At 33.0% G+C, this 10,547-nt stretch overlaps 1 protein-coding gene across 6 annotated transcripts in view; it reads right to left on the reverse strand.

Moving 5' to 3' along the window:
- Nucleotides 1–9,076, reverse strand: part of LOC129953269 (paired box protein Pax-6) — an 89,782-nt gene extending 80,706 nt beyond the window's left edge. For 2 of the 6 annotated variants that reach the window (XM_056066272.1, XM_056066278.1), the window contains exons 1-3: nucleotides 7,224–9,075; nucleotides 6,239–6,409; nucleotides 5,391–6,167 (exon numbers count right to left, since the gene is read on the reverse strand). The gene's annotated coding sequence lies outside the window, so the exon portion shown is untranslated. Of the gene's footprint in view, nucleotides 1–5,390; nucleotides 6,168–6,238; nucleotides 6,424–7,223 lie in introns of those variants that run through there. The other 4 variants (XM_056066275.1, XM_056066273.1, XM_056066276.1 and 1 more) reach the window with 4 other exon arrangements.
- Between the last annotated feature and the right edge of the window lie 1,471 nt (nucleotides 9,077–10,547).

The raw sequence follows: 10,547 nt of genomic DNA on the forward strand, positions 1-10,547 counted from the left end.
AATTGAGGTTCATGGAATTAATTGCAATATTTTTCTTACATTATTGAGATAATTTTTCAAATCTGAGTTCGTTTTTATTATATTAAAGAATTATAAATACCTTCTAAATATCATTTCGAGACTATGGAAAAACACGATACTAAATTAAAGACCCCTTTTTTTCTTATTTAGTTGTTCGAAAATATATATATATATAGTTTTTGTTGGATTTTTTTTTTGTAATTATTTCATTACGCTTGGCCTTGGCGTGATGGATAGTGCGTTGGACTGTTATGCCGGAGGTTTTGGGTTCAATCACTGTTGACGAAGGTTTTTTTTTCATGGGCCCCTTTAGAGGAATCGACAAATCCTCCAAGTGTAATTTTTTTCATGAAAAGTGCTTTCTCAAATCAGACTTTCGGGTTCGGCTTAAAACTATAGGCCCCCTCCATCCCTTACAACAATACTCGCACATATTAATGACCTTACTTCTCAACGGACTGTTGGGTCTCCTAATTTATTTATTTATTTTTACTACACTTACTTTAAAGCTTTCGGCATGCTGTACTGTCCAAAAGTTATAGCGGCATCTCTCCCGCAATTACCTTAAATTTAGTCTAGTTAGTTTTTAAAACGTTAATTTAGACCAAGGCAACTATTAAGTGTTCAAGATGTCACTAGTTTCAAACATGTAATTTTACTTCATTAACCTTTAACAATAGTGGAACGTGCATAAAGTATCAATATTATTACTGTAGAGAAAAAAATCTTCACACTAGCAACAAGTCAATCATTAATTCTTTTCACTTTTTTAATTTGAAAGTTAATATTACTTATTACTTTTTCAATTTTACAAGGGAAATCAAAGTTACAAATTTACCACTTATTGTGTTTAGAAAAGTATAACTCTGAAAATCGGGTTTCTATGTTAGTTGTAATTTACAAGTAATAAATTTGTGAGTTGTCAAATTTTTCGAAGGTTTCTGTTTCAACAAAGAAAAAAATGTACACATTCCCGTTTAGTTGTGATACTTTCCAAGACTTGGCTTAAGACTTTTGTTTGTTGCAATAGCTGTGATGCCAGAGGTTTTGGGTTTGATCCCTGTCTTTGTCATCAAAAGTTTTTTTTTCACGGGTACTGCCTCTTGTGAGGAATTGACAAATCCTCCAAGAGTAATTCTTTTCTTGAAAAGTGCTTCCTCAAATAAGCCGTTCGGATTCGGCTTAAAACTGTAGGTCCTCTCTATCCCTGACAACAGTAGTCGCACCAGGAGTGTTTGAGAGTTATAAGTCGCTAGGCCCTAGTTCTCATCGGACTGTTGCGCTACCCAATTTATTTATTTTAATTATTTTATAGAGCGGCACAAAAAAATTCAAGTTAATAGTACTTGTACGATTTGATCGACAAACAGAACATTTACCTTAATCGGAAAGTGCGATGAGAAATTCGCCACACCTACTTAAAAAACTAACGATAGGTTAAGCTATTCAAGAGATACAAACAATATCTCCTAGTATTTTTTCTCTACGATAGTCGATGTATCTTTTCAACAGAAATTATTTAATTAGTTTTATCAATCTTGAACTTGACTCTAACTTACAATTTAACGTGTAAGACTCAGAATTTCCAAGAGGCACAAAAATATTGAAACCAGTTGCATGGGAAAATGTTGATTTCAAAAGTTCTTTGTAATTTTGTTCATATTTGAAAAATATTTATTACTTGTGTGAATGAAAAATCACAAAATTGTGCTTGTAATAAAAATCTAATGAATTTTATCTCATCATCTAAAAATTGTGAATTATCGAAATTAAAGATTGTCTAAATTGTTGTGTGATTAACCGAGAGTATATAATAAAAGTTCTTTCAATTATAAGCCATGGTGTAACCTTACAAATAAATTACAACTCATGTTGTGAATCGATTAAAAAAAAAAAACATTGAAATTTTTAAGAACAAAATTATTATTTTGCAGGTCGTAACTAGTGTGAATAGAACTTTAAGAATATTTGGAAAATAAATGTAGAAAAACTGGTAGTAGACTAGACACATATTTATCTAATTGTCTTTATATTTAGGATTATTATGATCATGCATAAAATGATATGAGTAACAATTTTGGTATAGAACTTCCGTAACAAAATTTAAATATTCTTTAGGATTTACAGCCCTTTGATCTTGACTTAAAGACTTTTTGCGTACTAAGTTCACAACTTTATCACTCCTCCCCCGCCCCTGCTAATCCAATGAATTTCTAACCAAATACTTTTATCTCGGTTGCAAAATGAATAATTCAATAGGGAGAAAATTAAGACTGTCAACTGCCGAATAATTGTCATAAGAACCACGAAGAAAAATGTTGACAGATACTGGGATGAAATTTGTTGAAAAAAACAGCTCAGAGATTTAATATACTTGACTGCGTTTGGATCAGGTGAAAACATTGAGAAGAAATTATTTATTTCATTTCGAAAAATTGAGAAGTTTTTTATATTATTGACTTTAAACTTCGTACCTCTTGACGCACATACATTTTTTGACATAATTTGAACTTCACACCAAATTGAAGCACACCTTCCAACTTACTTAAACTTATAAGAACTTAGCTTTTATATTCACCCCTATTCATTGCTACATAAAGTATAAGGCCATCAAATGTCCTCAATTTTTATTTTATTCTTGGATGTAGCTTTGAAACGCATAATTTAAAACAATATCTACTTCTTATAGATACTATTGTAGTGAACCTACCTCTGTAGATATATTTTTTTACGAACAGATTAGTTGATATATACCTTTTTCCGCGGTTTGCGTTTTTATACCCAGTGTGGATGATAAAAGGGAATTACAAAAATAACAACAACAAATGATTGTAATCATGCAAAGAATTACACAAAAAAAACAAACGAAAATTCCCATGCAAATGCCATTGGCCCAAGGTCAAAACCGTGGGTAAATTGTATCATAGTTACATTCACTTGTTATTTCTACTCACACGGCACAGACAAGTGTCTAGCCGTGCTTTAGTCATCCTCAATTCATTTGAAATCTTTGAAACGCAAATTTGAAGATGTACTGAAAGAGTAAAGTAATTTATTAGACGCGTTAATTATTTAAAATTATTAAATAGCGCTATCACACTTTATTAAAGTTGTTTGAATTGGCGGTGAGATTAACTTACTAATTCAAAAAACTGATTTATTTTTAATTTTTCGTCCTCATAATCATAAAATTTTGAATTAATAGTATTTCGATTGCGTACCGTTTGTATTAAAAAAAAGGAAACAAAACCTATAAGTTTCCAAAAATCCAAATCCTACCAATATACTCGTAAGTAACAATAAATAAATAAATTAAAGCCACTTAAGAAATGTTTTTTATAATTATAAAGAATAAACAAATATATTTTGTCAGCTGTAGTTGTGTCCAATCAAAATTTCACAACGTGTAGCTTGAGCTTTAAAAATAATTTAAAATAATAATAAATATCTATAATGAAATTAGTAAGGTACAAACAAACTTTTTTGTATCTTCGTTAGGAATTCAAGAAAAGGTATGAAATTAATTTAAAAAAAAGAAAATGACAACAAAACAAAAAATGGGAACAATCATTTTTACGCTCTCTAAACTCAAGTTGCGGTATTTGATTATTATTATTTACTGTCAATTGCTTAATTTTTTTTATGGTATCTAAATAAAAATAAACAAATAAGCTTGATGAATAGTGAGATCGAAAAATGCTGGAATTCGTTTTAAGTTAAATGATTAGAAATTTTCTTAGTTGTTATTTGAATTCTAAGAAAGATCGAGTTATGATTCTGTTTAGTTTTAGTAAATCTAGCACCAAATTTTAAGGAACTTTCAGAAACTTATAACTTTTATATATAAATTAGATATGATTGTTACATTTTGTAATAAGTTGCAATTGCATAGTTATAATTAAAAAACTATTTTAATGCCCTTTCTGGAATAATGTCTAAAAGAATTAAGTAAATTAAAATATCCATATCAGAAGGAATGGAATGAATGACTTGTTGCATCGAATTGTAATACCCAAACATCTTGAGGCATTTTTGACAACATCTCGTATGTGATCGTTCCACAGAAAGTATAAAGGTGCCACTCATGAATAATGGCAAATGTGATAAATACCACTTTGATGACTATGGCAGCATTTAGTTTTTGACGCATTTAATTCTCCTTAAACTTGTATACCCCAACAACCATGCTATCAATGGTGAGAAAGTTAACATTCTAAGCTTAAGGTACTGTAGATTCAGCGAAGAAGTTTCAGACAAGATTAATAAGTGACAAATTAAAATGAAAAATACTCTTGGAAACAGGTATTTTGAGAGAAATCATCCAGTCTATCTATTGCTACGAAAGTAAAATTGTCAATCAGTCAGAAGCTTTCAGTTTTTATGGTTGGGTATTGAACATTTAGACATGATTTACATTCAAAACTTGACTATATCTTAAAATTAATTTGATTTTGAATTGTGGTGGGACTTGTGTAATGCGAAATAGGTACGAGTAGTATTGAAGAAATCGATTGGAGTAAATTAAATCTTGGCCCACGGCCCTAACGTTAACCTTCGAATCATCGCATAGATTCTTTTTGCTTTTGTTGATCGGGCGGTGTCAATTTTACATCAAAAAGAATCGCGAAAAGAACAAATCCATATTTTTTTTGAATAATGTGAACCTTAAAAATGCAAATCTAATGTGCAGCATTCTTGATACGACATTAAATTAATTTATCGGTGTTTCTAGATAAATGTTAAATTTTCATATGATGTCTAGGGCGATCTTATTTTAAATCAGCAATCAACTAATTGCTTGAATGTTAGGGTTGTTTTTTGTTCTTCATATTGTTAGCAATTAAACTACAAATACCTAACAAAGATTTTTTGTCTATTGATTTTAAAATGCTAAAATACCTGACACAAGTCAGGCTGAGAGAAACATTTCCCAATCGAATATTTATAATTTCTGCTTCTAAACTGAATTGGTATTTGAAATCGGAGATTTCTCCAGAATGACCAATTAAGAAGGCTAGAAGTGTATCTAATAATTTCTACCTTTACTGTAAATAATACGCATTCATATACAAATATTTATTATTTTAAAGGTGGGCCATATTTACAAAATTGTCAATTGACAGTTAATGCAGTTTTCATAATGATTTATTTTGTGTTGTTTTCAATGAAGTCTTAAATAGCCATTTTTGCCAGTTTTGTTTTTTCTCTTGACAGCTGGGGTTGACACTTCATTTTCCTTATTTACAAAAATTTGAGCATATATGTAGATACATTTTCCTATCGAAGATACGATAAGCTTGTTCGAACCAAATTTAAATTAAAAATTAATAAACTTGATATATTTGAAATATGTAAAGCTTTTAACTTACCAAACAGTAAGATAAAATCCGATAGTTTCACACCGATATAAAGTACATACGGTTGATCCTGTCGTTACTGATCCTCCGTTCTGCACTCTCAACTATAAGATCCAAAAGCAAAGCTTAACAGATTGGAACTTTACTCAATATTAAATTGCCGTTGGTATAATCCACTTTCATTATTTTTTTGAAGTAATTTTTTTTTTCAAATTTTATATTCTTTTTGACTTGATTTTCATTTTTTTAAACTGAAAATTATAATTTCAAATTTTTCGTTTTAGAAATTCATAATTAATCACTTCACTTTGATGATATTTTGTATTTATTTTGTGTATTGGAAATAAGACCGTTGCACAATATACGCACTGATCGTAGAATCGTAGAGGTCTTTAAAACTTCACAGAAATTAGAAGAAGGAAACAAAAAATATTGTGTTGTATTGTATTAAAAAGTGAATTCAATGTATCCGAGAACTTTTGGTAGTATAACATTATTTTTTTTTTTTTGCGTATAACAATTATTTTATTTTTGGTTTATCGTTTTCCTGAACGAACCTCTAAAAGACCTCTTTGTGCGGCTACCTGTCCGAAGACGAAGAGATCTCGAGCAGAACTGCATATAGGAACGAACAAAGTATCTCAAGCAAAGCCGATACGCTTGGCCAACCCAGGTGAGCCATCGTCATCATCATAGTCATCGTCGTCGTCGTCGGCACCTCGGCTGCCGTTAACTAATACTTCTACATTAGGCCGTCTTTTGGGGTATGTATTTACATGGATCGTATACCTATTTTTATAAAAGTGTGTAGGTGAATTAATTTTTGTGGTGTGGTCATAACATTAGTGACCTGCCCCTACCTGTTGTTGTTGGTTGTGTTGATGGTTGGAAAGACTATGAAATTTGAAGATTCCTGTAGAGCTGCGCAACGGCAACCTGTTACCTGTCTGTCTGGTTGGCTGTGTGGAGGCGCAATCGGTTTGAATGTATTGGAATGTCGTTGCATACAATAAGCAGCACATGGTGTACATCTGTGTAATAAAGAGGAGGGGTGAGTATTTTTTTTAACGGTCATCATTTATTGGATGTGGAGATTGGAGAACTCTGTTATGAGGCCTTATTCCAGTATTGTTTTCTTACCAAAATGTTTGGTTGGCTGAGTTAGCTTTGAAGGTAGATATATAAAGTTCCTACCTGGTTCGGTGGGTATATAATTTTGTGTTTCTTACGTTTTGTTTCTTTTCTTTTTGCTGATGTTCATATTTTTATTCGCTTACACACTCACCTACGTTTTAAGCTTATAGCTACCTTATCTATACCAAAATACATAGATCACATGGAAAGCGATTCACGATCAATTTTAGAAATTATAGAAAATCTTTGCCTATGTACATACTTATATCTATCTACTTATTATATACATAGGTCACTTTATGTTTTTGTTGTTTTGGTTTTAAGAACCTATAAATATGTGTATATACTTATAGATTTCGGTAATATTCATCAAGTGGTTTATGAGATAGTCAAAATTAAAGGAAATAAGATTATGGTTGAATCAGAAATACAGCGAAAGCTCTATTTCTCGCGATTGGTGACTTTAAGTCATGGATAGGTACTATCTTTCCCGAAAGCGGACAGGGACTTAGACCACAATTTAATTCTCTTAGGACAAAGTTGTTGAAAACAAAAAAGTATTTAAAGCTTCATATAAAGCTTGCTAAATCAATAACTGCCAGAATCATCTTGGTTAAGAATTACTAAACATAATTGAGATTGGTTTTTACCCTCAGTTAATGAGTGTGGTCTTCAGTTTGAAGCCAAATAATCCTTAATTAAGTTACTTACTTACTTAAGTTGGTGCTACAGTCCTATGTTAACTAGGGCCTCACAGAAGAAACTTCTTTAACTAGCTCAGTCTCTAGTCAGATGTCTCCAGTTTCGCACTCCAAGGGTGAGGTTACTTCCACTTGTGCCCGCCACCTGATTGGCGATCTTCCTCTACTGCGCTGTCCTGTGGGTGTGGATTCGAAGCCTTTTCGGGCCATGGTTTTCATGCGTTACTGGTGTTGTTTTCTGCGTTCATAGTAGAGCCTAATTAACGAAGTCCTTCACTACCCCAAACTTACGTCTATGGATGCTGTAAGTCCTTTCTTGATAGCATGTATTTCGTTTCGCCCTTATGAACCGTTCAACCCATTTTTGCCGCCTCTGCCTCAATACTCACAAAAGTCCCATTGACATCAAGTTGAGCTCTTCCGATTATGTCAATGACATCATCATATGCTAGTAATTGGACAGACTTTTGAAAGATAGTGTCTCTAGTTTTGACGTGGGAGCTCTAAAATATTCTTTCAAGTACGATGTTAAGAAAATCGCATTACAGCGCATCACCTGTTCTAAAGCCTTTTTTGGCATCGAATGATTCTTTTAAGTTGTTTCCAACCTTTATGAAGCAACGCGAATTCTCCATGGTCATCCTGCACAAACGGATAAGTTTATCAGAAATGCCAAAACTAGACATGGTTCAATACAGCTCGACCCTGTAGATGCTGTCATATGTGGCCTTGAAATCAATGAAAAGATATGGTGGTTGTCGATTTGATGTTCTTAGATGTTTTCCAGGATCTACCGTAATGTGAATATTTGATCGACTGTGGACTTTTCTGGTCTAAAACCACACTGATAAGGACCTATCAGATTTTGTAAACTGTGCTAAGCAAACTAAAATAGTCCTTTTTTCAGAATCGGTTCGTCGTCACTGTTATACAGTCTGCAGAAGTAGTCTTTTCATATCCTCAGCATTGGCTGCGGTTCCACGATGAAATTTCCACTTTCGTCTTTGCAGCCTTCGGTTCGAAGTTAATATTAGATTGTGAATTTTGTTTCACCTGTTGATAAAACTTCCGAACTTCATTCTTTCTTTTGAATCTCTCAGCATCTTCGACCCTATATATGCTTCTCATGCACTCTCCGAGTCGATGTTAGCTCCTCAGAAAGTTCGGACATCCATGACGCTGGAAGTGAGTCTACCGTCGATCGCAATATGGTCAATTTGGTTGACGGTAGAATGATTTGGACAACTCCAAGTTCGTTTGTAGGTTTTGAGGTGCGGAAATCGCGTATTAGCATGACGCTTCGTCCCGTGCAAAATCGATGAGCCTGGATCTGTTAACGGAAGTCTTGTCGTGCAAGCTGTTTTTCCTTATTATTTCACGAAAGATGTCTCCCCTTACTAGATTGGCATTAAAATCGCCCAGGACAATTTGGATATCGTTACTAGGACACTGCTCACATGTTTTGTTCCAGAGTTTAAAGAACATAATATCCTTAGTGTTGTCAGATGGTAATGAGATGCTCGTTGATGTACCTATAGCTCAAGACTTTTTGCCTAAGTCTAACAAGGCTACATCCAAATAAGCGTTGTTTGTTTTCTTGGTAGCAGTTACCATAGTAATTATCACAGGTTTCTATCCTGTTTTTGACCAGACCATCCCATCGTATTTCCTGCATGGTTTTGATGTCTGCTTTATAGAAGTCTAGGGCCTCCGCTTATTCTTCGGGAGCACGTCTTCTATTAAGAGACCTAACATTCCAGGTGCATATCCGAAGTTCGTTGTCCTTAGTTCGTTTGCGTGGGTTGACAACAGTCTATATCCGAGGCTTTTTGGTGCTTGGCATCTGGGTTTTCTTGTTGTGGTCAGGAAGTTACCCTGTAGGGTGGAACGAAATTTCGTTGAAATATTTTAAAATGCGGGAACTAGTTTTAGAATTATTAAAAAAGTAAAGATGGAAGCACATATCATCAAACTTAACAAAAAACTTGTTTAAGTCCAATGCAATAAAAATTTTTATTTTTTGAACCTTTTCCGTTGACCAGTAGTACCCGTAGCGTGATGGTTAGTGCGTTGGACTGTCATGCAAGGGGTCTTGGGTTCAATCCCTGTGCCACCTAACTTTTTTCACGGGTATTGCCTTTTGCGAGGAATTGACAAATCCTCCAAGAGTAATTCTTGTCATGAAAAGTGCTTTCTCAAATTAGCCGTTCGGATTCGACATATAAACTGTAGGTCCCTTTCCATCTCTGACAACATTACTCGCACACAAAAATAGTTGAGAGTTGTTAGTCATTAGGCCTTGGTTTTTCATGGACTGTTGTGCCACCTAATTTAAAAAAAAATGTCGAGTAGAAAGCTTTGCGAATAGGCAAAAGGAAAACTAGCGTTTGTTTTTATGCTTACTCTTTTCTTAAAATGTCAAAAGTAATTCCAGAAATGTTGGTGCATATTCTGTTCAAGCGGAGTGTACATAGATTTTTATATTTCTTTTAATGAAGATAATCCTTTAACTTATTAGAAATATCAAATTTATTTTAAGTTTAAGTCTTTATTGGTATATAATTGATATGGTATATTTCTAAATCTTCTGCAAACATAAGACAATTTCCGGAATCCCCTTAACGAATAGGTCATAAAGAAGGGGTCCAATAACTAGTTCGCCGAATATTTGTACCTAAATCAAATAAAGTTAGCTATTAATTCTAAAAATTGGTCGGATTCTAAATCTCAAAGAAATAAACTAATTGTTAACTTTCATGTTATTTAACTAAATTACGAATATTTTTTGAATATGTATAAAAAATGAAAAAAAATGTCCACTGATTCAAATTAAAATGCTTATAAAGCATCAACAAATTATTCCACTGTGGTGACTAGAAACTCCAAAAGGAATTACTATAATACGACACTTTTCTCCAAAACGACAGTTTGGTATTTCTTCCTCAACGAGTGTTTCTAAATGTGATGCTAAATAAGTGTATTCTTGAAAACAATCTTAAAGACCGTAATTGCGGTAAGGAATTAATTCATATTTTCAAACGATAAGGTTGATGAGAATGATGTTATTTATTTTGTAGGGCTATTTAATTGAAACGCTGTTGGAGAAGATGGGATACCACTCCGATTTTAAAGCTTATCCTGCCTTACATAACTTATAACTTATCTTACTTATAATCTCAATATTATAGAAGAAAGCTAGAGTAATGCCTATTGCCAAAAACACTTCTGTCTCTGCAAGTGTTTTTAGGCCAATAAGTATTTTACCGTGGTTATCGAAAGTCTTCAGAGACTAAACAAATTCTTGAGCAGTTATTCTTACATAACCTCTTATTTC

This window comes from Eupeodes corollae, chromosome X, assembly GCF_945859685.1.
Source record: "Eupeodes corollae chromosome X, idEupCoro1.1, whole genome shotgun sequence".
Classification (NCBI taxonomy): Eukaryota; Metazoa; Arthropoda; class Insecta; order Diptera; family Syrphidae; genus Eupeodes; species Eupeodes corollae.